Source organism: Rutidosis leptorrhynchoides, chromosome 1 (genome assembly GCF_046630445.1).
Source record: "Rutidosis leptorrhynchoides isolate AG116_Rl617_1_P2 chromosome 1, CSIRO_AGI_Rlap_v1, whole genome shotgun sequence".
Taxonomy (NCBI): domain Eukaryota; kingdom Viridiplantae; phylum Streptophyta; class Magnoliopsida; order Asterales; family Asteraceae; genus Rutidosis; species Rutidosis leptorrhynchoides.
In genome coordinates, this window is record NC_092333.1 from 428298425 (window position 1) to 428305270 (window position 6846).

A 6846-nucleotide genomic window follows, 5' to 3' on the forward strand; every position below is an offset into this window, starting at 1 on the left:
GGCATGTAATAATTATTATTTTGGCTATGTAATTTGTTTTACATTTGGTATGTAAAATAGAATAGGTTGTATTTCATTTTCTAGATAAAAATGTATTAGGATACATATTTTGTAAAAATGAAGAACAAGATCATGAAGACTTCAAGAACACAAGGAGCATATGGATGCAAGGTTAAGTGGGAGATTGAAATCTCCTACTTTGTATGATTAACCCTTACCCGGTGACATTTGTTTTCGGCTAAACAAATGTCCACCAAAATGGCTAGATTGTGAACATACTTATTTTGCATGTGTGGTTGTTTGTATGATTATTGTTTTGTATGTTTGGTTGATACAATTAATCACAAGATAACAACTAACAAAACGACATTTTAATTGGTTAAATTAGACGTGCTAAGTACATGCAAAACGGCAATTTAAATGGTTAAATTTAAAAGGCAACTGAGAACCTTAATAAATGGTTATTAAGAAAATGATAAGGATCATACATATAAAATGGTTTATATCAAGTAATTGGCTTAATTACAAAGCATGAAAATGGATTTTCAAATAAACCATACACTAAATGCATGTTGGTGTATGGTGCAAAAGTTTTCCTAAACTAGAAATAACGAAAACTCAAAATCCCTTTAACCAACGAGCTTAACAAGTTTAACGCCATCCTTTTGTGAAAACACTTAGACATATTAAGAAACTCTTGACGGGATAAAGGTCACCTAACCGTCATGAGCGGACTAATATCAATAAGGTAAATTTCGCACACTTGTGGGATAAAGGTCACCTAACCACTTGTATGTTGAATTTACATGTTTACACAAGTGGGACGACTTGATTTGGGAATCATGAACTTAGGGTCACCGAAGCATGAGGAACAAATAGGCGTTGATGGGATAAATATGCCATGCAAAAGGATTGCATGATCCCATACTCTAGAAGTTGCAAATGGATTGCAATTGTCATTTATTGACTACCTAGCTAAATCAAATTGCGGGATAAAGGTCACCTAACCGAAATTTGGTTTACCGTTGGATTCTAGAATTTAATAATTCAATTTGATTTAAAGGGTATTGAATGTTAAATTAAAATCGATACTTAAACGAACTTTGTTAATTTTGTAGATGGCCGCCAATAACAACAACAACATTCCTAACGCACCACTTAACCTAAACCACCTATCATTAAGGTCTCTCTTAGAGAAAGACAAACTCAACCATACAAACTTTATGGATTGGTTTCGCAATCTTCGGATTGTCCTCAAACAAGAGGATAAAATGTATGTGCTTGAGGACCCCATTCCCGATCAACCGGATGAGAATGATGTGGAGGCAATGGCCTCTTACGATAAGTATTGCCACGACTCCCTTCAAGTCTCATGCTTAATGCTTGGGACTATGATACCCGAACTCCAAAAGGATTTCGAGCATCATAGTGCATACGACATGATAACGCAATTGAAGGAGATGTTCCTCCAACAAGCGCGTGTCGAACGCTTCGAAACGGTTCGGGCGCTACATGCTTGTCGTATGGACGATACCCAATCGGTTTCATCTTATGTACTTAAGATGAAAAGCCTTATCGATCGTGCTAACCGTCTTAACCTAAACATATCTAATGAGTTAGCCACCGATCTTATCCTTAACTCCCTATCAAAAAGGTTTGATCAATTTGTAATTAATTACAATATGAATGGGATGGATAAGAGCATAGGTGAGCTTCACGGTATGCTTAGAACGGCGGAAACTAGCATGGGTAAAAGGGCTTTACCCGTGTTAGCAATCGATCAAGGTGGATCCAAAGGTAACACCTCTAAGCCAAAGGTGGCTAAGAGGAAAGGACCCGCCCATCAAGGCAAAGGGAAGGGGAAGATGGTTACCCCAACCAAGAACAAGGCTAAGAAGCAAAAGGTAGCCGAGAAGGCAAACCCCAAGGAAGACCCATGTTTCGGTTGCGGTGAAATGGGTCATTGGAAACGAAACTGTCCGGTCTATCTTAAGGAGTTGAAGGACAAGAGGGATGCAGGGCAAACCTCAGGTAATATATATATGGTATATATAGAGCTTAGTATTACTTCTTCTAATACATGGGTATTAGACACTGGATGTGGAACTCACATTTGCAATTCATTGCAGGGGTTCAAAAGAAGTAGCAAGCAAACGGGAACATCAAGTCTCTACATGGGTAATGGAGCCAAAGTGCAAGTGAAGGCTCAAGGAGACTTTGTGTTGAAGCTTCCAAGTGGTTTGGAACTTATTTTGAAAGATGTTTTGTATGCACCCGATTTATGTCGAAACATTATTTCCATTTCCCGTTTGAAACAATGTGGTTTTTATCTTAATTTTGTTAATGATGATATCCATATTTATTTAGATAATGTATTCTATTTCAAGGCTTCACCTTCAAATGGAATTTATGAATTGGTTCATGATGACACATCATCTAGTAGCTCAATGTACCATACAAGCACCAAGAAACTCAAAAGGGATTTGAGTGATTCCTATTTATGGCATTGTCGCCTTGGTCACATAAACAAGAACCGAATGCATACACTTCAAAGGAATGGACTTTTGAAATCAAATGAAATGGATTCATTTGATGTATGCGAATCTTGTTTACAAGGCAAGATGACTAAAGCACCTTTCAAAGGGACTTATGAAAGGGCTAAAGATTTATTGGGATTAATACATTCGGATGTATGTGGACCCTTTAAACCCATAACTAGGAATGGTGAAAGATACTTTGTTACTTTCATTGATGACTTTAGTCGTTTCGGATATGTCTATTTATTAAGACACAAGGACGAAACGTTTGAAGCATTCAAAGAATATCAAAACAAAGTACAAAATCAACTCAATAGGACAATTAAGGTACTACGTACCGATAGAGGAGGTGAATACCTAAGCGATACCTTCCAAGATCATCTTAGGAGTTGTGGGATTATCTCACAACTTACTCCACCCGGAACACCCCAACTTAATGGAGTTTCCGAAAGGAGGAACCGAACCCTAATGGATATGGTTCGATCTATGATGGCAAGAAGCTCGTTGCCTCTATCATTTTGGGGTTATTGTCTAAGCTCCGCGGCTCGTATTTTAAATATGGCCCCAACCAAGAAAGTGGAACGAACTCCTCACGAGATGTGGTTTGGTAAACCTCCATCTCTATCGTACTTAAAGGTATGGGGATGTGAAGCTTATCCTAAGCGTTACGTCCCTAATAAGTTGAATGCTCGATCCACGAAGTGTATCTTCATAGGATATCCCAAGGATGATATGGGATACTATTTCTATGATCCATCCGAGCAAAATGTATTTATTGCTCGGAAGGCGGAATTCCTTGAAACTAAGTTCCTAATGGAAGGAAATAGTGAAAGGAAGATAGATCTTGAAGAGGTTCAAGATCAAGTAGATGATACACAATTGGTTGACACTAGCACTCAACATGAAAATGTTGATAGTGATCAAATGGATGATCAAAATACACAAGGCATTCGTAGATCTGGTAGGATTAGCAATCCTCCTGAGAGATATGGGTTTCTCATAGATGGTTGCTATACGGTTGATTTGGATGAACCAACAAACTACCAAGATGCTTTATCAAGGATTGATAAAGATAAATGGCAGGAAGCCATGAACGCCGAGATGCAATCCATGTATGAAAACCAAGTGTGGGAACTTGTTGAGCAACCTCCTAGCTCTAAGCTAGTTGATTGCAAATGGCTTTTCAAAATGAAAACCGACATACATGGAAACTTGGATACATATAAAGCTAGACTTGTTGCAAAAGGTTTCACTCAAACTCAAGGGGTTGATTATGATGAAACTTTCTCGCCTGTGGCAATGCTAAAGTCTATTAGGATATTATTTGCGATTTCTGCTCACTACGACTATGAAATATGGCAAATGGATGTCAAAACCGCTTTCCTAAATGGATATCTTATGGAAGATGTCTATATGGTCCAGCCTGAAGGTTTTGTTGATCCAAAATATCCTAAAAGTGTATGCAAGTTAAAGAAGTCAATCTACGGATTGAAACAAGCATCTAGAATGTGGAATCATCGTTTTAATGAGGAAGCCGAGAAATTTGGCTTCATTAAAAATGGTGATGAAGCTTGTGTATATAAGAAAGCTAGTGGGAGCACTATCATGTTCCTTGTACTATATGTGGATGATATATTATTATTTGGGAATGATATTACGACAATGCAAGGAGTCAAAACTTGGCTAAAGAGTTGCTTCTCCATTAAGGATCTTGGAGATGCACAATACATATTGGGGATAGGGATCTATAGGAATAGATCCAAGAGATTGATAGGTTTAAGTCAAAGTACATACATTGATAAAATCTTGAAAAGGTTCAAGATGGAAAACTCTAAGAGAGGTTTGGTACCTATTCAAAAAGGAACCGTTCTCAGTTCATCTCAGTGTCCTACCACGAAAGATGAACAAGAGAGAATGAAGAAAGTCCCATACGCATCTGCTATTGGGTCTATCATGTATGCAATGATATGTACTAGACCGGATGTGTCATGCGCTCTAAGCTTGACAAGTAGATACCAGAATAACCCAGGAAATAGTCATTGGATTGCTGTTAAAAGCATATTGAAATACCTTAGGAGGACTAAGGATATGTTTCTAATATATGGGTCTGGTGAGGAGGAACTCGCTGTAAAAGGTTACGTGGACGCGAGTTTCCAAACTGATCGAGATGACTCTCGATCACAATCCGGTTATGTCTTCATGTTAAATGGTGGTGCGGTCTCTTGGAAGAGTTCGAAACAGGAAGTTGTTGCGTTATCCACTACAGAGTCGGAGTACATTGCCGCCTCACTGGCAGCTCAGGAAGCTGCATGGATGAAGAAATTCATCGACGACTTAGGAGTGGTCCCTTCCATTCAGGACCCTCTTGAGATCTTTTGTGACAACGAGGGTGCGATTGCTCAAATCAAGGAACCTCGTGCTCATCAAAAGACTCGTCACATTGAGCGGAGATTCAACTACATCAGGGATGAGGTTGAAAAGGGAAAGATATGTATTCACAAAGTTCACACAGATCAAAATGTTGCGGATCCACTCACGAAGCTTTTACATGGGCCAAAACATGAGGGACATGTTTGTGCATTAGGGCTTTGATATTCTAGTGATTGGATATGATCTATTTTATGTATTGTACCGGAACGAAATTATTCAAACTCATTAATATAACTATGGTTATTTTGCATATTTCATCCATGAATAAGCAACTATTCTAAATTTCCGTAGTCGATCACATTTGTGGGAACAAGTGTGAGGTTTAGACTATTATGAACTTGGATTGGTATACATTCATAGGTTGAATGTGGGGCAAGGTTGCAACCAAGGTTCATAGATATTTGTGGGAAACAAATATTGGAAGACCCGCTCTCAAGAATTACTGTATAGAGCCTTTGTGGTTGATCACATGTAATCTTGAGTAAAGGCGAATATCATTGTATCCTCTGACCTGAGATACATATTGGGTTCGGATATTCACCAAGAACTGTGCCTTGATTCTTTCCTTCGCTATTCTGAAACATGGTAGTACATAAGGAAGAACTCAGGTATATTACAAAGTGTATATCTAGGACGTATGTAGTCAAGATGGAATTTGTCCCTCTTATTCGTTGAGAGTCAGATGTCTAAGGCCTGAAAAGTTAAATCTATAAGAGAGTGATCACTCTGTATCTCTTGGATTTAACATGACATCTAGGATGAAAGGATATAATGAAAGATTCACCTACATATATCAGCTCGAGTAGGGAGCTCGAAAGGGATGATGTTATTGAATGGAACAAAGTCATAACATATTAGGGGTGATGGACGGTGTGTTAGGCTGTATCCATCACTTGCATTAATTTCTTATGTTTCTCGTGCAAGTGGGAGATTGAAGGTATTTAGTATGCCCGAGAGACGTATTAAATTAATGTGGCTAATATATTATGATCCAAGTCGGGTCATACCCAATAACAAGCTTACCGACACCTTAAACGTATTTAATCTTAACAATTGGTTTGTTAAATAAATACGCGACACTTAAATTTCAGAAAATCGGTTTTCTGAAACACTATCACTTGAGATAAATTATTTGGACAATTTATATATATATAATTATTTATAGGTTTAAATGATTATATTGTGTTATATTTTATAAAAGGCTTATAAAATATAAAAGTAACAAAACAATTACATGTTTTATATATATATATATATAACATGTTTATATATTTATTAAGACATTGTTTTATAAAATAAGTGAGCAGATTTTGGGTCTCCTAGACACTCACATGCTTGTCTTATTTTGTTGCTTTTAAGACTTCACAAGTCCTTAGGTGCATGTGCAACTCAAGGACCAAAGTTTGAATAAATTCTCTCAAGTAAACACATACATACATGCTTGTAAAAACTGCACAAAATCAGTAAAAAAATACTGATTCTGGCCGTGAGCTTTGAGCACCATAGAGGGGTCCTTAATTTCATTTTACAAGCTTGTTTCAAGTGTCAAATAAATCCTAACCAAAAGCAAGAGTGTTGGGGTTCAAAGCTTGGGGTATACTACACTTGAGGCTTCAAGTTAGAAGCTCATTTCATCATCATCTTTGAGGGTTGTTGCTGTCCAAATTTTCCAGCAACTTATGAGAGGTTTTCAAGCTTGTTCAAAGGTGATTAAGGTTCCAAAGTATAGCTAAGATTAAGGGTGGTGTTGGAGCATAAGAGCTTGGGGTTCTACACACTTGAAGTTTCAAGTTAGGAGCTCTTTCCACCTTCATCTTCATCAAAGTTTCTGCACTTCTTGAGCAGCCCTCAAACTTGTTTTGAGGAGGTATAACTTCTT